The sequence below is a fragment of the Coenobita brevimanus genome, chromosome 110 (genome assembly GCF_032717465.1).
Source record: "Coenobita brevimanus isolate Jiangsu-jjx chromosome 110, ASM3271746v2, whole genome shotgun sequence".
Classification (NCBI taxonomy): Eukaryota; Metazoa; Arthropoda; class Malacostraca; order Decapoda; family Coenobitidae; genus Coenobita; species Coenobita brevimanus.
The window spans coordinates 43,794,569-43,821,652 of NC_137063.1; the positions used below are offsets into that span (position 1 = coordinate 43,794,569).

At 39.8% G+C, this 27,084-nt stretch overlaps 1 protein-coding gene across 11 annotated transcripts in view; it reads left to right on the forward strand.

Moving 5' to 3' along the window:
- slo (calcium-activated potassium channel slo) overlaps positions 1 to 27,084 on the forward strand; it is a 743,408-nt gene that overhangs the window by 253,156 nt on the left and 463,168 nt on the right. The window lies entirely within an intron of this gene.

Here is a 27,084-nt window from a genome sequence, read left to right on the forward strand (position 1 = left end):
GGAATAAACGAGAGTAGGATGAAAGTAGATGATTGATGGCGGAGATTTAGGAGAGACGGAGGTAATAGAAGAGAGATAATGGGTGAAAAAGGAGGAGAGAGAGAGAGAGAGAGAGAGAGAGAGAGAACTACACCTAACCCTTTTTTACCTCAACATGAATAATCACACACACACACACACACACACACACACACACACACACACACACACACACACACACACACACACACACACACACACACACACACACACACACACACCATCTCTTTCGTGCTTCCCTGGTGAATATCCTCTAAGGGTAACACGGAAGGCTATACCGCCCGTACAATTGCCGTATTTATTGTATGAGGAGGACCAGCGATTCTCGTAACGTGAATGATGTATGGTGTATGCCTCGTTTTGTGTCGTGGCCCTTGATGGCGAGTTAAAAAAAAAAAAAAAAAAATTACTAGAATGGTTTGTCTGTACCACTTATGCGGTGAATAAAATTAATAATAATAATAATAATAATAATTACATCCATGACTGTAATTACTGCAAGAAGCCGATGAAGGGAGCAGTTAAGTACGCAATAATGTCACGGAAAAAATGGATGGTTGTTGCAGCAGCCAGAATTATAATTGCAATCAGATATGCCATTCATAAATTCCTGCCGTGTAAAAACGCATAATTATAACTGAAGAAACAGGTAAAGTGGGCAGTTAAGTACACGAAATTAGAATAAGAATTTTATGATTGCTACTGAATATCTGTTAAAAGTGGCCTTCAGGTGCGCCGTTGTACGTGGATGCTGCATGACTTATAAACCAATTAGATGTAGTAATAGGATTTGCTTTACACACATTCTAACAGTAAATAGAGAGAGAGAGAGAGAGTTAAAATAGCAACACTCAGGCTCCTACGATTCATCCTCAGTTGAATAAAGTCGTCTGGCGTCAGCTGGAATAAAATAACAGAACCGCCCTGCTGCGTGAGGGTTTATATTGTGTGGATTTTTTTTTACTCTTGCTCTTATGCCAACTGAATAAAAATGGTGGGCGTTTGCCGGATTAATATAAGAATATTCAAACCAAGACTCCTGTAACTCACTTGAATGAAAATTAGTTGGAATAGCATACTAGAAAGACGCGACCACTAGAGGTTTACTATACTCTTTTTACATTAACTTGGCCGAAAACTACCATCTCCCTCTACCCTGAATGTTGAGTTATAGCAAGAGATTAGCACTAGAATATGATGCTAGTCACGAAGAAGTGCTAGCTTAAGGAGTTAAGAACCGTTGTATTGTCTTCTGTCATTAACCTACGTGAAACAAGCTGCAAAAGGACGAAAATCTTGGCCAGGTTAAGGTGAAAAGGGTATAGAATTCATGTTTACGCTTCTATGACTCACTCTTAGATGAATAAAATGGAATATCGTGGAGAAAAGGGGACCACGAGACGGCCTTGTGATTCCCTGGGTAAATAATTCAGGTGGATAAATGATTCGCACACTAATGGCCCTCCACTGCCACAATTACCGTATAAATGAGGCAATTAGGGACGAGGGTGGTAAATAATTATGAGAGAGAGAGAGAGAGAAGCGTAAAAGAAACAAGCTCAGACTGGGAGTAAGGAAACAGAAAGAGGAGTAAGGAAAGAGGAGTGGAAGAAAGGAAGAAAGATATACGGAGAGATAAATAATGATGGATGGGAGAAGGAAGTTAAGCAGGAAGGGAACGGAAGTGATAAATGGGGTGATAAAATTGATAAGTGAGAAGGAAAATGATATACGCGAAAGAAATTTGAACATCACAATAGCAGAACTTCACATTACTCTTCCGATAATTTCCCTCATCATTTTTTTTTCATTTCTCTTTATTCTCCATCTTCTCTTCATTCTTCGTTTCTTTTTATTCTTCTTTTTCCTTTCTCTTTTTTCTCGCCTTTGCTCTTCATTTTCCCTCTTTTTTTCCCATCTTCCTCTTCCCTTTCATGTTCTCATTCCTTTCACACTTCTTCCGTCTCCTTCACTCTCCCTTCTTTTCTCTCCATTTTCCCTCATCCTTATTCTTCATTCTCACCATTCCTTCCTCGCCATTCTCCTTCTTCCATTCTCCCATTCTCCCTGTTTTTCCTTCTTTCTTTGTCTTCCTTTCATTTCACTTCCTTTTTCCGCCTCCTCCATCTCCCCCTACCTCATGAATAAACTACGCCTCAACTTTTGCGATAACCCAGCCCAGCCCTAAATAAGCTGACATCCTCTAGCCTAATCTAACCAAACTTTGGGTCGTAATCTTGGTGGCTTTGAAGATTTCGTAACACCTCTTCCATGGCAATTTATTCTGCACATTACCTGTCAGTATTCTCTTGTATGTTATGGATGTTATCTTTGTTGAGGTTTATAACACTATATAAATAATACTGAATGTTAAAGTGTAATATGCAAAATGAATCACCAAGGAAAATGTGTTACGAAGCTTTCTTTAACATTTAGACCACGACTCCTAACCCAAGCACCGCTGTCGCTTCTTTTCATTTTTCAGCAACTGTCAAAAGCAGCCAGATGTCTACTCTTAGTTACTTCTACCATTGTAACTACCAGACAATTTTATTCAGCTTGAGAGAGACTTAAAATTCGCGGGTAAATAATATAGTTTTCATTAACCCCTTCACCAGTACCGCGATGTCGTTGAGTATATCGTTTTGAGATTAAAGGAAAAAGTTCTTGAATTACATAGTTTGCTGTAATTCATTTTGATTTTTACGCCACCAAAAATGTCATCGGATTCAAAAGTTTACTGTAAATGCGTTTATATTTTTACGCCACTGCCGCGGATCACTTACACATACATGGAAATTTACACTCTCCAGTACACTTATATATTACTGAAGCACCGAGGGATTTGTTTTTGGTTTATATTTCAAATGTTGACGATGGCAGATTATTGTACTGTATTAATGTATTTTTTATATGTTTTTAGATGATTTTTTCCTTTTATTTCTTTACTTGTTTTGTATTAACTATAAACCGTGATTGGTTGTTTTGTAACACGGATATTGATCACCTGTAAGTTATTTGCTGTTGTGGAGTGAGTAGAGTAGAGAGTGTTTTGCTATGCTGTTACGCCCCCAAGGACGGTGAGAGGGAGTGCGGCATTACGTGAGGGTACAGGATAAGCATGCTGCATGTTTTACGCCGGGGTATTTATGTCTTTCGTCGTCTGTCTTTAGTGAGATGCCGAAAGTGTGTCTTGGCGAGAATAATGTTGAAGGTATGTTCATTGTTATACTGACTTGGTCACAGTATTATCTTCTCTTGTTATGACAGGGGAAGGTGCAGATATATTGACTATTTAACATTAATCTTGACTGTCACAACACCTCTGCAGGTATTTTGTCATCTTTCTGAGTTGCACAGTCACAGCAAGGAATACCAAGAAAAGTCAGTATTAAAGATGAATATAATTTGTCGTTTTTATCCCAAGACATGTCTGTAAAGCTTTTGCGTGAGAAATTAATGATAGAATTATGAAGGAATACTTTTATTAAGACGATTAGATTCTTGAGTGTGGATTATGCATGAAATATAGAATAGCTGCTCGCTCCACTTTTACCCGTGTATAGAATTTGGGAAAAGATATTCAAGTCATGCAGATTTTTTAGGTAAGTTATTTAAGTCACATTACTCTTGTGGCATAGACTCCCTTGACTATCCGAGGCTGAACCAAGATATCTTTGTCATAGGAAATCTTAAGTCCATATTCTGAGTGGTATAGTAAGCTTCGTAACACCTCTTCCTTAGCAATTTATCTTGGTTATTACACCTCAACATTGTTTTGTATGTTACTTATAAACATCGTCTTAACATGGACGTAGTTTGGATCAGTAACATACAAGAGGACATTGAGGTGTACAGATCAGTCGCTGAGAAAGATATGTTACGAATCTCCAAAGTCAACTGGAATGTGACCCTTAATGAAGCCAAACTTGTCCCGTCCGACCCTCCGTCACCATAACAACCCAGCTAGACTCCGCCAAGTTGCTTCTGGAGTCGACCAATTTAACCCAAAGTTTGATTGAAGCGGTCCGAGACTTTCGATGTTTCGGGGTTTCCAGTTATGAAGCCTTTATTGTCCTTGTTGTGTTTGTTATCGTGTCATTTTTTTTTATTATTATTATTGCTGTGGACATGGCTGGCAGTGTGTGTCTTTAATCCATCTTTTCAATGTCGTATTTGTGTGTATTGCTCTTTATTTCCTTGGTTCTTTTTGTCTTCAATCCATCTTTTTGGTGTCGTATGTGTGTTGGTCTTTACTTTCTTGGTTCACTTAGTCTTATTCCATTTATTCGATGTCATAATTCTCTGTCTGTTTTGCTCTTTGTCTCTCCCTGACTCTTACTGTCGATCCGGTGTCATGCTTCTCTTTGTTGCTTCTGATCCGTTTGTCTCTGTCTGTACCCCATCTCTTCATCGTCATATTTGTCTTTATTGCTCGTTATCTCTCTGGAGCTCTCTGTCTCTCACCAATGAGTCATATCTCTCTGCACAGCTCTTTGTATGGTTATTTTTATCTTCAGTGCATAATATCCGGTGTTTATCTTAGTCGGTATCTCTCTGGCCCACTGCATCTTTAATCCGTCTATTTCCTCTAACACCTTCTGCCAAAGACGTCATTTTCGTGTTATTCTTGCTGTTTCCTGGCGATTTCATTCAGCTCAAGGTAGAATTTCCGACTGCAAAGGTGTAGATGCAATATTCATTTTTTTTTCCTTTACAACCATGGGGCTCCCCTAATCTACTGTAATAAAAATGTCTGGTAGCAACATAAGTTACAAAAAGACCTAATCGTAATCGTATTCCTGTCAGTCTGTCGCGATATTTTCTCTTTTTATTATCTGTCAGTCTTTGTATACTGGTGTCTTCATTTGTGTGTCGTTGTCATCCGTCCGTATCTGTAATGTTGGCGGTCCTCCTGTTTTTTAATCAATGGAATGCTTGGCCGTGTAAGTGTATAATTTATGAATGTCAAAAACTCCCTCGTTCCGAGTGATGTCCTCTATGGTTTACTCTTGTTGCTAGACGATTTATTCGACTTAGGAAAAGCCTGTCATAGTGAAGGGGTTTATCGGATCTATACCTAATACGTCCAGTTCGAAAAGCCTATCCTCAGCTTAATAAAACAGTATGTAGTAAGAATAAAACGGAAAAGACATCTCGGGGCCCCGTGAGTGAATTAATCTTTAAACTTTTTTTTTTTTTTAATATAATGTAGCTGTATATTATTTGAATCTTGTGAATTGTTCAGATGGTTGAAATTATATTTGCACATTGAAAATAGTTTTGTTGTGAAGAAACAAGTGTTGGATCTTCCCAGCGAAACCACTTTCAATATTTGGGTGTAATTGCTACCGCGTGTGTCGTATATGTTTGTCGATACGTGTCTTATTATATATCGGCCAAATTGCGTGTCTGTCATATGTATCTACAGTTGCGGTCATTAGTTATTATACGCCATCTTGAAGCTGTGTCCGAGGAAATCGAGATCTTGTCAAATCAGCCAGCAATATTCAAGCAGGTTGGGAAGCTTGGAATTCGCCTCATTAACTCGAAATATCAAACGTGGGAAGGGAGTATTGACCACGGGATTATGGCGTCTGGCAGTAGATAGATAGATAGATAGAACTCGAAATATCAATCGTAGGAAGGGAGTATTGACCACAACTAACCTTTCTCACTTTATCCAGCTTGTTCCGTCTGTGATAATGTTCTTTTCTCATATACTTCCCTGCTCTGCCTGTCTGTTTATCCATCACCTCACCTGTGTATTTGTCTTTTTTCGTTTTTCAGCGTATACCTTCAGTGTTAACCTCCATGATTTTTTTTTTTTTTCAACTTAATTCCATACGGTTTTATTGAATTCGGGAGAGGCTTTTCGGACTGAAGGAGTTAGGTAGAGTCTTCATTGATCCCTCCACCACAAGAGACCTGTCCTTAGTGAATAAAATGGTCTGCAAATAGCAAGAATGAAATGGAGAAATAGGTGACTGGATTGAAGGTTATAATATCTCTCTCCGACATAATTGGACTACTCTGTCTGTCATGTCTATTTATCACTCTATCTATCCATCTGTCATTTTTATCTACGGATCTTTCTCAGCGCTTTACCTTCAGTGTTAATATCTCTCTCTCTCTCCATCTCTTTCTTCTAACCTTTCCCTGACAAAGGCAGGATCTTTCTCTCCTTCCATCTCTTTCTTGCACCCTTTCCCTGACAAAGGCTGGATTACCGTGTCCTCGTTCTCTTAATCTGTGGTAATCTTCTTGTCCGCGGCTTGTGTCTCTGTATCAATTTGGCTTAGCCCTTCACACCGGCTGTCTTTTCAGGGATTTTATTTGTCTGTATTATCCTCTTGAGTCTCGACAGTTTTACTCCTTCCTACGTTCATATATTGTGGGCCTCTCTCTCTCTCTCTCTCTCTCTCTCTCTCTCTCTCTCTCTCTCTGTCGAAAAAAAAAAAAATGAAAAAAGTAAGCTGTACGAAAAAAAAAAAATCCCTGAGAAAAGTAAGTTATAAGATGGAAAAAAAATAATCGCTGAAAAAAAAGTTGTATGATCGAAAAATGAAGAATAAATCGCTGAAAAAGTACTATGAGATGGAAAAATAAATTGCAGAGAAAAAGTAAGCTGCGAGTTGGAAAAATAAATCGCTGAGAAAAGTAAGCTGCGAGGTGGAGAAATAAATCGCAGATAAAAGTAACTTGTAGTATGGAAAAATAAATCAGTGAGGAAGAGGTGTAGCGAAATCTCCACAGACATTTAGAATACAACGCCACACGCCTGTAACGGAGAATTCAAAGGCTGTTGGGTAAGAAGTGCGTTGGTTTAGCCTCCGTCATAAATCCATATGCCGTGACTTTCAGAAGGTTGGATTCCTGGAACGTGAGAGGGATGAGAGGTTTGCATAAAGGCGCGTGAGAGCCTTGTACGTTGATATCGGCACCAGTTGAAAGGTGTAAATAGCATCCAACAGCGTGAAGGTGTAAATAGCGTCAAAGCATGAAGGTGCAAATAGCGTCAAGCAGTGTGAAGGTGCAAGTAACAGAATGCAGTATTATGAAATGTTGTAGGAGAAATGCGTGGTTATGCCTAATTTGTAATATGGTGGCTCAGTGGTAGCGTGTTCATCTCCCGATCTGCTAGTGCTCTGAATATTGTTTGAAACACGAGTAATAATGGCGTTTTATATATATGCTGTATATCTCTCCATCTATATATCTATAACTCTCTGTCTCTGTCTCTCTCTCTCTCTCTCTCTCTGCTAATCGCACCTCAAGAGCTCTGCTAACGATTTCCACGTTCCTCCTCCTCCTCCTCTTCATTCTTTTCCTCCCTCCTACCCCAGAACTGGATGGAGCAGTTAATAGCTCCAGAAGAGCTCTGGTGATAATCCCCCCCCCCTCTCTCTCTCTTTCCTCCTCCTCCTCTTCCTTCGTCTTCCCTCCCAGCTGGCAGGAGCGCCTAATCGTGGCTGAAGACCCTGGTAATGATCGTCTTTACTTACCCTCTCACAGTCTCCACCACCACCACCACCACCACACACACACACACACACACACACACACACACACACACACACACACACACCAGACGTTCAGACAGCCAACAATTATAATATTGTTCTGTTATCTACGGGATTCGAGGCAGCTTATTATCTCGTAGCAAAGCATCTCGTTAAAAGATCTGCTGTGTGGTTCTGTAAATTATTCAGTTATTTCGTGTTCATAATCGTCATTGTTTCACAGCAGTTTCGTGTGTTAGACTGTTGCAATATCCTCTGGTTTAAATTTTACTGTTATTGTATCGTGGGTTAGTTTCATAATCATGTTTTAAATTCCTTCATTGCCGTGGTTTATATTCCTTCATTATTTTGGCTTGATTTATCCTTTATTTCAGTGTTAGATTAGTCGTTTGCCTCGTGATGTAAATTATTCCATCTTCCAATGGTTGAAAGTAAGCCAATATTTCGTTGTTAAAAGTACACCCTTGTTTAGTGTTTCTGGTTTCATTATCTTGTGATGAGAATTACTCCATTTTTATAGTTTTAATTATTCCATTGTCGTACCTTAAATTTTCAGTTTGGATTAAGCTGAGTTAAAGCGTTTTTAAATGGACTGAACAAGTATACAATAATCATTGTAAATCGGTTAAGTTTGGATAAAATGTTAAAAAAAATCCGGACCTTTTACTTTTATTTTTCTTCAGGAAGAAGTGATCCAGTTTTAGCGTGCATTGATATTGAAATTAATAGTTCAGTTAAATTTACGGTTAGATGGAAATTTTTTATGGAAATGAATGTGATTTAGTATATATTTCCGTATCGTTAGAAAATTCACTCAACAATTGCCAAAATAATTCAGCTTGGTGTTGCATGACTGCTAACATTGTGCCATTTTATTCTTATTATACCCGTAGAATACTGTTTTTCGCTGTTTTAATGCATTTTGTGACTGATTGTAATAATAATAATAATTGATTCGCAGGATTTCCCATTTTATATAATATATATTTAAACATTTTCATTTCAAGATATAATTCAGGGTAGTTAGTGAAAATGTTGCAATAGAAAAACCAGGTCCATTTTATATATAAGCATTTTCACTTCAGGCTTTAATTCAGGGTAGTTAGTGAAAACGTTGCAATGGGCAAAGTAAAGTGGGTGAACACGAAAACCTCTGAGATGAAAGAAAACGCGAGTCACAAGAGCGTCAGATCGTGATGATGGCCGCGTCGAGGAACTTAGCTGGAATTCAGAATTCATTTGAATTTAGAATCCGCTCATCCCGTAATTAGAATTTATAAATCACGAAGGACGCCAGCTGTATATTCATGAACTTCACGGGAACTTGGTCGGGAAATTATTGGAACCAGAAGAGCCGTGGGAATTTAACACGATAGCTGCATAAATTCATATGTGCCTGGAGTTTTTATTTTTATTTTTTATTTAGTTTTTGTGAATGTGAGAAATATTAGAATGTAATGATAAGATTTCGTAACAACACAGTAGCTGCATGATTTCGGACTCACCAAAAGTATTCATGCAGTCCTTTGCAAATGTGAAAAGTATCAGAGTGCTTTATAATAATATATCTTACAGTTTCCACTACCCTTCTTCCTAACTTCCCCCTCCCTCCCCCTCACTCTCGCCTGATTTACCCTGCCTTCTCTCCTATATCTCTGTCCTTCCCTTCCCTCACTCCATTTGACTTAAAACTGGGCTGAAGCATGTTCCTTCATATATATGGGCATTTTGGTGTTATATTACTGTTGTAGGTGGAGAATTATAGGTGTTTGTATTATTGTATAGGTAGTTCAGGTTACGTGTTAGAATTATAGATGTTTATATAGATAGTTCAAGTTAGATATTTTGCCGGTTATTGATAGGGGAGTGGATATTTAGTAAGTCGATATTTCATTTAGTTTCAGGTTAGTTCGTCGAAATACTGAATTTTTATTTTTTATTTTTTTTTTTAGAAGGCTTTTTTCGGCAATATAATGAAGCATCTGAATTATTTTTGAGTGATTAGTTGGTCAAAATTGGAACCGGTAATGATAAATGGAAATAAAATTGGTTATTACTACCCCTTAACGAATACTACAAGAGTTTGCCATAAGTGATGTCTGTTTGTATACACATATTATATAAAATTAACGCTGTTGTATTGATGTGCAAAGTGGCACAGGAGGTTTCGTAGCACGCCTTGCTTCGCGATTCATTTTGCATATTACACCTTAGTATTCTCTTGTGCGTCGTTTACATCGTTTTAATATCGATATAGTTTGCATCACTAACATACAAGAGCATAAGGAAGTGTAGTAGGCAGAATTAATCGCTAAAGGAGATATGTTACGAAATTTCCAAAGTCAGTAAGGTATGCATATCTAACTGTCGTAGCAGAGGAGAGTGATTTCATGCATATTAAAAAAAAAAAAAAAAAGGAAAAAGAAGGAGAAATGAAAAAAAAAAAAAGTGTTTTCGTTGTCGTGTTTTTTTAATTCTTCAATACCATGACGTTCTGTGTTATGAGAGACTTTTGAACTGGAGTTACGCATAATTAACATGACCCTTTTACTACCACGATGCTCTCCTAAGCTTATAATAGTCTGATATCAGCAAGATTGGACTGAAAATTGCGTCTTGGGAGTGAAAGGGTTTACATCCTTTAAGTGTTAACGTATGTGGTAATGTTGTTATTCAGGTTCCATAAAGCTGTTTTGTGTCCACTGTTTATCATTTATTGATATTTGCTTCTGTCGTCTTCTTGAAAATTGCAGTATCGTGGATCTTAATATATTTTTTTCTCTGCGACGGCGACTTTATATTCGTGCAGTCACCAGACGATTTTATTTGAGAGTTTTTTCGAACTGAGGAGGTTATATGGGTCCTTCACTAACCTCCTCACCACAAAAAGTCTCCCCTCAGCTGAAAGAAATCGTCTGGAGGCAGCAAGAATAAGCCCATAGAAAACGGCGTCGTACTGGCAGGGTTAATCAGTGGAAAAGCTGTAAGGGGAAAAAAATATTTGTTTGTTCCCCATATTACATTTGTGAATTTCGTGGAGTAATTTTCTTCTTTGTAATTGGGTTATTAGGTACTTCTGCCCTGCTGAAACAACGTACTTTTGATGTGTACAATATTAACACTGACGCACAAGCACATTTATATTTTCCTTAATATTTTAGTGGTAGTGCGGTATTATTATGTACTGTAGTCTGTAGTGCTGACCATATTAAAGTAGAAGTGTCAAGGGTATTGTATTGTGGTCATTGTTATTATTATTATTATTATTATTATTATTATTATTATTATGTGTGTGTGTGTATAGTACTGGACTTATTTAGATAGAAGTCCGTAGGGAATTGTATTATGGGGATTTTTACATTTATGATTATTGTTAGTACTGATATATATTGAAACATTTTAAAGTCTATGAAACATGCATATTTTATTAATCAATACGAGAGATCACCCGTTGGCTGCTTAAGATACCCTCCCATTCCTCTGCCTACAGTATTATGAAGCTTTCTGGAGCATCACGTTAAATACGAAAACAAAAGGTAATATTGGAGAAAGAATTGCTGTTATTCATCATTATTTTGGCTAAAGTGATCTTTCGTATTAAGGAGATAGGTTTATTTCCATCTCATGTATCCTCTTGTACCCCAGTATCACCCCTTGTACCCCCTTGAACCTCATATCCTCCTTTTACCCCCTTGAATCCCTGTTGAACCCCAGTATCCTCCCCTGAACCCCATATCCCCCTTGTACGCCCCTTGTTCCCATTCCCTCCCTCCCTTCCCTCCCCATATCCCTGTTTAAATGTCACCCTATTTACGTAACCACCGTTAAAGTAATCTGCAATGAAATTGAACGAAAGAATAATCAGCCGTAAAATAGTATTCCGCGCACAGTTTTATATATATATATATATATATATATATATATATATATATATATATATATATATATATATATATATATATAATCATAAAACGGTACAGTATACGTCCGTGTTATTAACCCCTTCACTACGATGACGTTTTGTATAATAATCTTACCATCTCCAGACAAGTTGGACATGTTTTTATTTATTTTTTTATTCAAACCTAAGGGTAATATAATTATAGCTTTCATTAACCCCTTCACTGTTAAGGGGCCCTCTACTGAGCTTAATAAAATCGTGAAATGACACCAAGATTACAAAAGTCCCCTTACTGCATCAGAGCCTTATAAATCGTCTTACTTCTTCCTTAACCTTTCACTACGATGATGTATGTTACTCTTGGTGCCACCAGACGATTTTGTTCAGTTCTTGGGAGGCAGTGTCTTGGCGAAGGGGTTAATGAAGGTTGTATTTAACCTTTTGAGGTGAATAAAAGTACGTACTTACAAATATCAAGAATAAATCATGTGTAATTTTAGCGAAAGGATTAAGCAGCGATAATCCGTTTATTTCAAATTATTAACCTGTTCAGTACGGTGACCTTAAGTATTTTTACCATCAGACGATTTTATTAATCTTTGAACAGACCTCTCGTAGTGAAGGGGTTAACTCAAGTCGAAGAAAGGTATTTCTTTGCTAAATAAAATCGTCGAGTTAATCAGAAAAAATCGTTCAAGTTTTTCCATTCCATTGAAAGTTAGAGATTGTTGTTAACCCCCCGAATGCATAAGATTTTGCTCTACTTCATAAAAACCATTGAGAGTAAGAATAAAACATCCAAGTGACACGTTCAGCTTACATTAACCCTTTCATATCGATGAGAGTAATGTTATGCATGCTATCTGCTGGCGATTTTATTATGATTAGAATATGCTTTCAAACGTGAGGGATTAGATACAGCCGTAATTAATCTCCTCACCGCTAGAAATCATAAATGTACTAAAATGGTCTGGAGAGAAAAAATAAATAAAAAGGAGGTACTCGAGTTGAAGGGATAACCGGTAGTCTACCAATAAGAATACAAATGTGAATCGTCCTTTAATTTTAATTTTTAACCACTTGTAATACCAGTGTAATTACGTGACAACATGACTCGTAAAAGTGTCGTCCGCTCTATACAATATTGACCATGAAAATTTTGATGACCTCATGCGCATTTATTTCAACCCAGAATGTGTAATTTGCAATATGTGTAACTCATATGACGCTCACTGTTGGGAATAAGAATGATAACATTTTACTTTAATAATAATAATAATAATAATAATAATAATAATAATAAAAATACGACCCCGCATCGGCCAAGGTTAGGCTACTACGATTTAAAACAATTATGAGTAGATGACTACCCCACGCCCCGATCCATAACCCTTCAGCCGTCTTTTAGAGTTGTAAAGAACCCATTTGAGATTCACCCTTGTTTCGCAAACCCGTGGAAAAACGTACATATATTTTTTAAGATATTATGAACCACGGTGTATTAAACCTTACCATTTTAACCATGATCTGACGACGCAGCTCTTACCCATAAATTCTGACCCTTATTTATGAACACTGTTTTGATATGAGGGTCGTATTTTAAGTGGGTTTGGAGACTTAGCATCTTTTCTTCAGTGATTTGTTTTGCAGATTGCACGGTAACATTCTCTCGTATGGTATCTATGTCGTTTTTATATCAACATATTTGCGTGAGTAACGTGCAGGATATTAAGTGTAATGTGCAGGATAAATCACCAAGGAAGAGCTGTTACAAAATTTCTAGTGCTGCTTAAAATACGACCCTACCTTAAATAAGCAGCAGGCCGCATTGCGGTTGGCATTGGAGGCTTCATTACAACTATTTCTTGGTGATTTATTATGCACATTACACCATGGTACAAGAGGATAAAAAAAAAAAAAGTGCAGTGTGCATATGTTGGTGCGGATGAGGTGTTGCGAAATTAGCCGAAACCAACTGGAAATAATGGCCGTATAACGATATTATTGTCGGTCCCTACATGTCAGCAAGTGGGTTGGTGGAGGGTTAGTGCCCCTCCCCGTAAAACAAATAACTCAAAGTCAAATGGTCACCCCTTACGGGATTATGGCGTCTGGCAATAGATAGATAGATAGATAACTAAAGTGATTACCAAGACTTTCTCTGGATCCATAGCCACATAATTAACCACCATAAATAACCTCACTAACCTCAATAACAAGCCTCATAATTGATTACCACCACCACCACCATCATCACTTCACATCCTTACACCTCAAAGTCGAACCTCCCACCCACCCAGAGGCGACTGTTATTTATTTATTTACTTATTTTTTGGCCAAGTGAAACCTTTTTTTTATGCTCACCCAAGCTCTTTTCTCTCCTTTTTTTTTTTTTTCCTAATGCCAACCTGGTCACCTTTGATCATCACACAACCAGAGTGAAGTGAGTATTTATATATGTATCATGTTGATCATATTGTACGTACACCCTCGATAGCGAAGAGATGTGCTGTACGATATTATTGTCGGTCTTATTTTTAAAGCTGAGAGGGCGAAGGTGTATGCCGACTCGCAGATTTCTTAAGGTCATTTTGTGGAGCACTCGTAAGTTTTAGGGCCATATTCTAGGTGGCTTTGTATACTTCATAGCACCTGTGTCTCGGCGGTTACTTATGCCCCTTACACCTTGAAATTCTCGCATACCTGCATAAATTGCCTCAGTAACGTACACCAGGATAAAAAGGTGTAAAATACGAAATATCACTGAAGAAGAGGTGTTGAGAAGCCTCCTTAAGTCACCTAGAATGTGGACCATTATATGTTTAGTCTGCTTTCCATATTACAGAGCGCAGTCAGTAGCAGTGAAGTAGAGATGCAAAACACACTCTATTCTCACCACGGGTTCCACACATGGCTGTCAGAAATCCTAGACGTGCGTAAGCCTTTGTGCTCTCTGTTTTAGGAATACAGGCGTAGGTGTTTGTACTGTACGCAGCTGTTCACACCACCCCGCGTCTCTTCTTCGGCAACCCCCTCACACCGCATCAACGTCTTCGGATCTTACACACTGCTTGGGACTCGATCTTCTTCGGATCTTACACACTGCTTGGGACTCGATCCTATGCTTTACTTATCTCTTCATATGACTAAACACACACACACACACACACACACATTATAACAACAATGCAGTCATCACCATCACTGCCACGGCCACCACCTGTACACTAGTACTTATAGTGTACGGATATGTACTGCAAGCAATGATACCACTGTAAAGCTGTTGCCTTTCTATCAGTGTTGTGCGTAGTATAATCGTTACTCTTTTTGTTGTATCATGCTGTCAGTACTGTTGCGGTATCCATCTCATGATCAAAAATTAACATGATTCAAGTACATGTCGCCGTACAGAAGAGTATCGGAATTAACATTATCCGCTACTAATGTAACTCCAGAAGTTTTCACCATAGCATCCACCTTAGCCAAACATATAAACAGCTAACCTAACACCACTCCTTACCGCAGTAACAACCAGTATTGTAATCAACAATATAAACTAACATGGTTACGTTACCTTTCACTAAAGCAACCAGCATTGTCAGCAAACAACATTGTCCTAGTAGTCTCAGATGCAGTTACCATTATCGGTATTAAACTAGCATTTCATTATTCATTACCGCATCTACCACCGTCGCAGCCACCACAATTTTAGCAGCCACCACTATTTTCACAGCACCTGCCACAGCAACTACCATTATAATCACCACAGTTCTCAGCAATCACCAATTTTCACAGCAACCACCATTATAGTCACCCCAGTTTTCACAGCACCCATCTTAATTTTCACCGCAAGCTCTAGCACAGCCATCACAGTTATCACAACAACCACCATCACAGCCACCACAATTAACATAGCAGCCACCATTGCAACCACCACTATTATCACAGCAACCATGTTCCAACCATCACAGTTATCACCAACAAACATCGCAGCCACAATATTCAGAGACCATGGACCATCGCAGCTACCACATTATTATCACAGCAACCACCATCGTAACCACCGCAATTTTCACAGCCACCACCATCGCAACCACCACCCACCATCGTAACCACCGCAATTTAATCGTAACCACCGCAATTTTCACAGCAACCACCATCGTAACCACCGCAGTTTTCACAGCAACCACCACCTTTTCTCCCACAGCCACCACCATCGTAACCACTGCAGCCATTTATGTGCTTTAACTGTGCATTGGTAAAAATAAAATATACGTAGATAAAAATTACCTGTTGTGGCTTTGTATTTTTTGGCCTTATACTTTCGACATTTTAAGGTAATACTGTATATTCACGTGTAAAATTTTTTACACAATTTTGAAGCCGACTGAAATATTTGTGTGTTGCCTGTTTGTGTATGGATGTATTCATGTGTTTCCGAGTGATTATTTTTACATACATATGCCGTATTCTAAGTGACATAGTAGGTTTCGTAGCACATCTTCCGTAGCGATTTATTGTATCTAGTACACCTTAACGTTTTCTTGGATGAAATTTATGTCGTTTTAATGTTGTCAGTTTGGAATTATGCGCGAGGTGAAAAGATGTTGCAAAGATAATGGGGTCGATAAATCTCCAAAGCTACTTGGAATATTGTTTTGTGTCGTTTACTTTTTATTTATTATTATTATTATTATTATTATTATTTTGAGGGAGGGTTGTCATTAGGCAGTAAATTTTTTGGTGAAGGAGACTCGGGAGTACCTCTTCCTTAGCAATATATTTTGCGTAGTGCTCCCTAATATTCTTTAGTATGTCATGGCTTTTTGAGTGTCAACATAGTTTGCATCAGTGTGATAAAAGTGGATATTCAGATGTAATTCCAAAAAGAAATTGCTGAGGAAAAGGTGTTACGACCTCCGTAAGTCAATGAGAACACGAAGCAGTGATGTTATGTCTCATAAGTTTTTCATTCAGTTACTTGCAGGGCCGGAACTAGCACTATGAAAACGTGGGCAGCTAATAGTACGAGTTCCCTTAATGCTGACTCATTACCAGTCCTAGAAATTTATTACCAAATACCTGTTTTCGTTGAAATTATTCTTAGGTGACAGTTATATATGATATTTATTGCATTTTTTTTTTTTTTTTGGTGACTAACGAGGTTCTTTTTACCTAATTACGCCAATCATTGTTCTGCCGAAAATAGGGAGAACGTACGCCCACCACGTCCCCCCAGATTTCATGCCTGCTAGTGAGGTTCATTAGAAACCGTATTTAAGTAGTTTATGTGTGTTACTTCGTTCCTAAGATTTTGCTTTCCACAATATCATTTGACCGTACATGTTAATAGATGAATTAGTTGCTTTTCAGGGTTTTAACAAGGGCATTTGTTATTTGGAGTGATGGTGGATCTAAATGGTCTGGGGAGTAGGTACCGCCTTTCTTCTCCCATCAGTAAGAACAGTATGCAGAACTGAATGCAAAGCAGCAATATATATATATATATATATATATATATATATATATATATATATATATATATATATATATATATATATACTGCCACGGTGCCTGAGTGGTTAGCATTGTTTACTGAAGCCGCCGGGCTTGTAGCGTAAGGGTTCAAATCACTGAGTTCTATAGACCTTTTCCAGTGACGTCACAGAAATCACGTGATTTTGTTTACGACTCTGTATTGGACGGCAAACTCCTCGCAGTAATGGCAGTCCAGACAGGGCTGTGAGATGAAAGTGTCAGATATATGCAAAAATCTGAATCAACGGCACCAAAATCTGTACAGGAACAAGATGAAGTGTTTGGGACTAGAACCTTAGACCATTTCTCGTGAGAAATTCACCAGATTAAAGGACTGGGGACCGAAACCAGATCTTTGATGTGGCAGTCTCTGTCACTATTTGGTAAATACATGATCAAAGTTCACCGGGGCATTCTTCAAGGTAAACAGACATGTCATATTGTATAGGCACAATGTAGATAGCTGGAACTGGCATATGGTACTTGTAAATCGTCTTGGTAATCAGTAAATTAATGACGGGCCACTGGGGGAGGAACTGTATACATTGACTAATCGAGTGGTTAATGAATGGAATAGGTTTCCCAGTAAGGTACCCTAGTTGCTGTCCCCTGTTTAGAAAGTTTCAAGCATAGGCTAGACATGCGTATGACAGGTATGGGTTGTATACAAAATTTGTCATTATTGTAGTCACACTCCTGTGAGAGCTGCCTAGCATGGGCCTGTATGAGCTATTGTAGGGAGGGTAAATTAATCACAGTCTTATGGGAGCTGTCAAGCATGGGCCTATTGGCCTACTGCAGTTATCGTCTTCTTAATCTTCAAGTTAGGTCCTAAGTTAGGTTAGGTTAGGTTGGTTGGGTTAGCTTGGTTTGCAAAGAATTGAATATCAGATTCAAATTAATCACTATAAAACATTTAAAAAATGAAAATTTTAAGCTTCAGAGTGAGTTGGGTGTAATTTTGGAAATTTACCAAATAATTTACTTATTTTGGAAATTTCAGTAATTATAGACCTAGATACATACACACAGCCTATACTGTATACTGTATGTTTGAATAGTTTTTCATAAAATTCATAATTGAAAGTCAAATTGGGGAAAGCCCCAGGAATTTATGGAGTGTGTGGTGAAATGCTGAAGCATGGGGGAGAGATAGTAGTAGAATGGATGTGGAAGATGTGCAGATTGGCCTGGGAGGAAAGTACAGGCCTAGAGGATTAGAAGTCATTTATAATTATTCCCTTATGCAAAGGAAAAGGGGAAAAAGTAGTGTGTGGTAATCATAGGGGCATTTGTCTTCTTAGTGTAATAGGAAAACTGTATGGTAGGATACTTAATTGACAGAGTTAGGGAAATAACAGAAGAATTAGTTGGAGAAGAACAGGGAGGTTTAAGGAAGGGGAGAGGTTCTGTAGATCAGATATTCATTCTTAGATCTTTAGTGGAAAAGTTTCAAGAGAAGGGAAAGAAGCTTTATGCAGCCTTCATGGATTTGGAGAAAGCATATGACAGGGTGGATAGACAAGGATTGTGGAAAGTATTAAGAATATATGGAGTAGATGGGAAGTTGTTGAACACCGTGAAGAGTATGTATGATGGTGCTAAGGCTGCAGTGCATGTGGATAGTGAACTGAGTGAATTTTTCTCTTTGAAGGTAGGGTTGAAACAGGGATGTGTCATGTCTCCTTGGTTGTTCAATCTGTACATGGATGAGATAATAAAAGAGGTACAAGGTAGGCAGTGGATGTTGGAGTGGCCCTGGTGAGAGAGGGTAGTGTTTGGAAACTCCCTGTACTGGTGTTTGCAGATGATACTGTGTTGTTGAGTGAAGACGAAGGAGAGCTGCAAGGCTTGGTGGATGAGTTTAGGAGAGTTTGTAAGAAATGGAATCTAAAGGTTAATGTAGGGAAGAGTAAAGTGATGGTCTTTGAGAGAGGTGAAGTCAGTGAATGTACAGTGAGGTTGGATGGGGAGGAAATGGAAAATGTGAGTACGTTAAAGTACTTGGGTAGTGTGATGAGTAAGGATGGAAGTTTGGAGGGTGAAGTGCTTGAAAGGGTACAACAAAGAAGAAAGTTTGCTGGTTCCTTGAAAGCAGTGATAAGAAACAGGGAAGTGACCATGGAAGTGAAAAAGTTACTACATGACAATATACCAACTCTAACGTATGGAAGTGAAGCTTGGACGTTGTTGGAAGGACGCAAGTCAAGAGTGAGAGCAGTGGAAATGAGTTATTTAAGAGGAGCCTGTGGAGTCACATGGAGAGACAGGCTGACAAATGAGGATATAAAGGAGCGTTGTGGTGTGGATGTGATAGGAAGCATTAGGAGGAACACACTGAGGTGGTTTGGCCATATGGAGAGGATGGAGGGTGAGAGACTGATGAGGAGGGTGTATGTGAGTGAGGTGGAGGGGGGGAGAGGGAGGGAGAGGCCGAGGATGAGATGGAGGGATGGGGTGGAGAGGTAAATGAGAGAGGGGTGTGTGAGTTGGGAGCAGGGCAGTGAAATAGCGGAGAACAGGGTGACATGGAGGCGATTTGTTTGTGGTCATCCCGTACGGGATTGAGGCATCTGGAAATAGATAGATAGATAGTATATGCCATAACTGTCAGGATTACTCTTGAAGTTAACTTTTACATTACAACTGAGACATAACATTGGCACAAATTTAAATTAAGGCATTTCATGCTGATGAGCAGGCTACCACAACACAAAACTAAAAGACATCAACAATATAGTTTTTATGATTTTACATTTTATATTAACAAAAAAATCTTGGTAGCTACATACCTGGTAAAAGATAAATATAGGGGACTTGATTTAAGTACATTATTTATCCTCTTTATTTGTAATTAAAGTATTTTTGTACTAAGTGAAAATGTATATTCAACTGGAGCATGTATACTGTATATTGACAGTTTTGCTTTCTGTGGAGCAACATTCATTTCTAAATAAAATAGAAAATTATAAATAGTAGTACAGTACTAGTAATTATTCTTCAGTTGTAATTGAAACACTGTTTAGCACACAGGCTCACAGTAGTATATAAGTTTTATACTGAAGTGTTGAACAATGTTCTGTACTGCACTATTATTAAAATCACCCACCATGACACAAATATCAGTTTCAAATGAATCACACTGATAAACATTGAAAATATAAAAATATAAGCTTTACCCTAACCTCCTTACCTAACCTAACCTAACTTTAAGTATGACCTAACCTGTAATTTAATTAGTTTTACTTATGCATCTAACATTCTTGACCATCACTGTTATGCCTAATTTGGTTTGGGTGAAACTCTGGAATAATAACAAAACAAGGCCTGTGACATGGACCCTCCCCCTCTTTTCACACACACACACACACACACACACACACACACACACGGCCGTGTGGGACTTTTGCTCTGTGACATGACCATAATTAAGATATCCCATGACACCTACAACTGCTAAGAATTGTAAATATGCCCATATTTGCTCACAAATCATTGGCTCACCTGATATGAAATGCTTGCTACAGTGACGGGAGTAGGCCGTCGGCTGCCAATTCTCCCTCATCAAGGCAGCTGTTCACTTCTGTCGCCTTTCCTTATTGGCTAGAAACTGGTAGAAGTTGGCTCCACTCCCAGTTTTCTACCTTGCCTTACAGCCAAAGGCACAACAGTGAAATATCATTGTGGATTCTGCATTTCTCTCTCTCTAGACGTCCAACAATTTGCCGTCCAATACGGCGCCATAAACAAAAGTCACATGACTCGTGACGTCACATGGAAAAGATCTATAGCATGGAGGGGCGTTCTCATGGGCAGCACCACATAATTTGCGTGTCCGCCGCGAGGGCAGTGCTGATGTAGTGGCAGCCATGGTACCACCATCTAAGTAATATATTACTTAGACTGTGCATGTTACACCACACCTGATGCCCGCGGTTTTTGTACTGAGCTGCTCTTGATATCTCTAAAGCTTTCGACAGAGTATGGCACCGTTCCCTGCTGTCCAAACTCCCTTGCTATGGACTAACGTCTTTTGTTCCTTTGATTTCTTCTTATCTTAGTGACAGGAAAATAAGAGTAGAAGTAGATGATGTATATTCGAATTTCCACTCAGTTAACGCCGGCGTGCCGCAGGGATCAGTTCTGGCGCCAACCCTATTTCTGGTTCATATTAATGATCTCTTATCTGTCACTCACAATCCCGTTCACTCATGTGCAGATGACTCAACACTACATAGTTCATTCACACTCAGACATCCATTTACAAAGTCTAATATCTCTACCTCTCAACTCAGTACAGCCATCTCCATAAGTCAAGATCTAGCTACAATCAGTGAATGGGGACAAAACAACCTTGTCTCTTTTAATGCTAGTAAAACTAAATATATACAGTTTACTAATAGACAGATATTACCAGATTCGTTCATTACCTTCAGTGCTACTAATATTCCCATCTCCAAAAGTATTGAAATTCTTGGTGTCTCACTTAACAGTGCCCTCAACTGGACCTCTCATGTCAGATCACTTGCTAAGACCGCCTCAAAGAAACTTGGATTATCGTACAGAGTCCGTAACTTCTTCACTGATGAGCAGTTAGCTATAATTTATAAGAGTCATGTGCGCTCTCAGCTTGAATATTGCTCACCCTTGTGGAATGGTTGTGGAGAGGTTGCATTGAGACAACTGGACAAAATTCAGAATAAAGCTGTTAGAATCATTAACAACCCTGCCATTACATATAAACTACCTCCCCTGCAAGTAAGAAGGACTGTTGCCTCCCTTGCATTATTTTACAGATATTTTTTTGGCAAGTGCTCAGACTAGGTTGCATCCATGGTGCCGCCTCTCCATGCCTTCCCTCGTGCTACACGGGCATCTGGTAGCGCTCATGACTGGAATGTCACTCAACCATATTGCAGAACTTCTGCCTATCAGAATTCTTTCATTCCCTGAACTGCATCTCTCTGGAACTCGCTTCCCCAGAGTTGTTTTCCTCCAAATTTCAACCAACAACTGTTCAAGTCTAACTGTTACAGATATTTTATGAATGGAGGACACCAGTAGTCTGGTGTATGGATTATTTTTTTTTCCCCCATTTGTTTTTCCTTCCTCCATTCTGTTATAAAAAAAAAAAAAAAAAAAAAAAAAAGTGGGTTTTTGAATGCAGCCAATGATTCCAGAAAATACTGTATAGTGTCATGGTCCACTGTGCAGCTTACGGATGCAAAAATGGGCACAGGAATTCATCGAAGAGAGATGGCATTACATTTCACAAGTAAGAAATATATCTTGTTGCTAATGCTATAAGATTACTGCCCCCTGGGGAGGGGCAGGAAGATTCTTCTCCAGTATCCTTGCATGAATTAGATGACTAAAAGGGGCCCATTTATCTCCAGTCTTTCCTTGTCCTCTTCTCTTCGGTTCACACTCTTTTGTAGATATTTCCATGTTTCTTTCGGCCTTATCAATTTGGACATTCGGTTTCATGTCACGGATAGTCTAAGAACTACCCATATCAATTCATCACCGTTACATTGATGTAAAACTTCTTCAGCATCACTGCCATATCTCTCCAACGTTAATACCACACATTCAGACCAGGGTAGAAACTTTGAGTCTGCTGTGTTCCATGGTAGCTGCAAGTTACTGGGGATCAAGAAGACCAGGACGACCCCACCATGGCCATGGTCAGATGGGATGTTGGAGAAATTCAGCTGGAACCTGGGACAAGAACTGGCCAACTACTTTGCAGAGGGACAGATGGAATGGGACCAGAAACTACCCGCATTGCTGATGGCATGTTGGTCTGCATCCCATGAGTCTCTTGGCTACACCCCTGCAGAACTGATGTTGGACCCCGAGTTACAGTTGCCAATTGATCTGTTAATAGGAAGACCACCTGGTGAAGGGCTGCCTACAGACACCTCCTGCTATGCAAAGTACTGTATCTTTAGAAAAGACTGGCTGAGGTACATCATCAAGTTCGAGGAGCTCTGGAGTTTTCAGGTAAAGTGATGAAGTGCAAGTATGATGCCAAGACAAGTGAGGTGAGCTTCAAGGATGATGACAGAGTTTGGCTATACAATCCTCGGTGGAAGAAGGGACAGTCATCTAAGGTGCAGAGCCTGTGGGATGGGCCCTACCGTACACTGTGATGGACCGCCTTTTAGACGTAACGTACCGGATTCAGGGAGGCAGGAAGTCTCACACAAAGGTGGCACACGTGAATCATCTGTGGCAGTACCATGGGCCAGGACAGTACAGCTGGGACACCTCTGAGGAATCGCGCGCATCCGTAGCTGATGATGCTGAGGAGGGCCGAGGAGCAGAAGTACAAGAGGATGGTGACAGTTTCCCGAGGGAAGAAGTGAATCAGGAAGAAGACCAAGTCATTCCAGGAGGAGTGGGCTGTCAGGAGGAGCAAGAACATTGTCAGAAGCAGCACAGGAGAAGACCTGATAAGTTGGAGGAATATTTTGTATATAATTAGATGTTTTGTTAGGATTAAGGATTATGTTTGTAAATATTGTGTAGTTTTGTCGCATTGACAAAAGGACTAGGGAGGGGATAGTGTTAAGAAACAGGAATGCTAGCTGGGCGGTACTGAGAGGTTCCCAGTACTTCTCGCATTTTCAGCCACAAATCAGATTGCCGGATAGCCTGCTGTTGCAAGCAGAGATACTTTGGATAGTTATGCATCAATAGTTATTCTTTTTCTCTACTGTATAATCTTCTGTGTAGGTGTTTGTTTCTTATATTATGTAATTTGGTTTCACTTTGTGATTAGCCGTTTAGAGTGCTGCATAGTGTAAGAAAGCTCTTAAATAGAGAACTGTTGTTGCTAGAGTATATGAGAACATTTGAGTGTTGAGCAAGGTTATAAAAGATTGGGGGAGAGAACAGAGCAGTTTCAGTTTACAGTCATCCCTTAACATCCGTGGTTTTAACATATACAGTGCTCGTCAAAATTATGAAGCGCCTACCATCGGGCGCGCAATACTTATAGCCAAAAAAGAATCACCCATTTTTGGTGGTAAAAATTGAGCCACAAGTTTGCGGCACCACCATGACGTCACAGTAGCCTGAGGCCTTCCGATGCGCTGGTTGGTTCCTGCCTCAGTTGCCCATGGGCTGCCTGAGAGAGAGGAACTCTGCCGCGTCTCCCTCTCTTTTTGCGCCCTTTTTTACTGAGTGTCCCGCAGTGTTTTGGCTTTCACCACTTTGTTATGGCACCTACCCGTGAACTATCGAGTGAAATCATATCCCAGATCATTGCTCTAAAGGAGGCAGGCCACCAGACAAAGGAAATTAGTGAATTGGTTGGTGTGGCTCGATCGACAGTGCGTCGGTGGTGCGCGCGGTTTCGAGTGGAAAACAGTGGTGAAGTTCCCACAGAGAAACCACGGTCTGGTAGGTCTGGGAAAACTTCCCCAAGGTCTGTTAAATGTTTTAAAACATGCAGTGGAGTATAATCCTCGTGTGAGTGCAGGGAAAATAACGGAGAGCGACTCGGAAGAGTTTGGCGAGGTGTCTGTGAGAACAGTGTCTCGAAGGGTCCATGAACTTGGTTACACAAGTCACAGGCCTGTGAAAAAGCCTCTTCTCACAAAAAACCAGCGACTTTGTAGGCTTGCCTTTGCTAACAAATATCTTAACTGGGGTGAGGAGCAATGGTTGTCAGTGTTGTGGTCTGATGAGGCAACGTTTAATGTCACCTGTAACAGAGGAGCACGTGTGTACCGACGCAGAGGTAGTGACCCACTTGACCCATGGTATGTAGAAAGCACAGTTAAACATCCTGATTCACTCATGGTATGGGGTTGTTTCTCAGGGAAGGGTTTGGGGAAGCTTGTTGTACTTCCGAAGAACCTTAAGAGTGAATCAGGATGTTTACCTGGAGCTTCTGTGTGATCATTTACCAGACTCCTTCGAGCTAACAGGTGCACGAGTGTTTCAGCAGGACGGTGCACCTGCTCACAAGGCCAAATCGGTCACCAATTCTTCGTGACTGCAAGGTATCATTCATGAAAGACTGGCCAGGAAATAGCCCAGACCTCAACCCGATTGAAAACCTCTGGTACCTCGTAAAGAAGAGTCTCCAAAGGAAGGATGTGAGCTCTCTGCCTAAGCTGGAAGCCGCCATTTGTGACTCCTGGGACAAAATACCCCTCCAGCACCTCGGGAGTCTCGCCCTTTCACTTCCAAGATGTCTCAGGTCCATGAAGAAGCGTAAAGGCTACCCTACGAAGCACTAAAGGTAAATAAAATGCATTATTTATATGTTTTTTCAATGTTGAAAGGTTTGTTTCGTAGGAGGGACGCAGGGCGCTCGATACTTCTGACAAGCACTGTATACACAGCTTTGAATATCCACGGATGGCTACAGAAAAAAAAAAAAAATCTCATTGAACTCTGCTGACACTGTAACGTTATCCCAGGCACAGTTTATGGCTGTTTTAGCACAGTAATAGCATTATCCAGTGAATGAAATATACTAGAACACTCTTCCTTTTGGAGGGAGCTGAGATGAGCACAGTAGTCAGAAGAGGCCTTGCAGGAGTACGCTATTCATTATTTTTAACTTTTAATGTTCTTGTATTAAATAAGGTAGTTGTTTAGAGTTCTTGTATTAAATAAAGTGGTTGTAAACATGCACATAGGGTTTTTTCTTAGTTATATAAGGAAATGGGGGTCCAGATATCTGCGGATTTTTAACACTCGTGGGTGTCTCTGTTACCTAACCCTTGCAGATGTTAAGGGATGACTGTAGTTTGGCTTGTGCCCTTGCGAAGTTAGTGTAGCTCTGGTACTTGTGAAAATCAGTGGAGTGTAATCACTTGGTAATTAAAGACAATGAACGCGAGAAGCTTGTGTCATTGCCATGCCTAAGTTGATCTACTGTTGTACACTGGAAGGCTGACCCTGGGAAGAATGATTCACTGTGCAACATCCTTCCTATACTGAACTAGGCTACTGATGTTGGAGCTTGTGGCAGCGTGGGAGGTGGACATAACAGTACGGTACTGTATTTACAGGGTTGGCTAAAAGTTTAAGCACTAGAGGGCTCACACTTAAACATTCAGCCAGAATTTACTCACCTTTCCTGGTTTAGCTTATATGTAGTCGTGTTGTGTGTTGGTTTGGCAACATTGAAGTGGCCACTGGGCACATTCCCACACAATAGGTGGACAGTACCCTGCTGGTGTTTTGTTGGGAGAGGGTATATATGCCATCTCCCCTTACCCATCCAAATTCCCAGAAGTTACATGTGAATTTGATAATCTGTAGTAGAATAAAGAATCCACACCCAAGCAGTGACAAGTATTACTGCACATTACAAGACAAAACAACCAGTCAGAGAGATTTCAAAGATTGTAAGGCTGACAGTGTGTACAGTGTAGAACTTGGGGCTTGGCCTACAGCATCAGTTCCCAATGTCATCATGTAAGTTTGTTCTGACTATCCTGTTACCTGGTTACTCAACAAGACTGGGTTTTGTTCCTTTATCTGGCATGATGAGAGATGTGGGTTGGCCTCAACCTTCTTCTTGATACTGTTCCCTGTGGTTATTAAGGTTTTCTGTGGTTGCACGGAGTGCTTTCAAAGAGCAACCACCATCCTTGTAACATTTTAGTCAGTTCTTCACTGTACAGACTGTCGATCCTACAATCTTAGAAATCTCTTTCACTGGCTGTTTAGCCTTTTAAGGTGCAAAAGTACTTGACAGTAATGGGGTCTATAAATGCCCATGTTGCCAGAAGACAAAGTGGGGATCCTCTGTTTGGCTGAGTGTTAATGTGTGTGCATGTGGAGCGTGGGGGCCTGAGTTTGAATATCGGCCAGGACAGCGTGATTAATATGTGAAGTTTCATTTCAGTTATTACATTGGTTGGCAGTGATGTGGGGTGTGAGGTGAAGCTTGGTTGGCAATTTGATGTTGTTCCTTGGTTAACTGACAGCATCATTGTCCTTATGTCCCAGGGATGAGCTGTTCGGTGTGGTCTGCACCTACCCCAGTGGTGGCCTCCAGTGCTACTCTACCATGTACTTTCAAAACTCGGCAAATTAAACACCAAAGGGAGA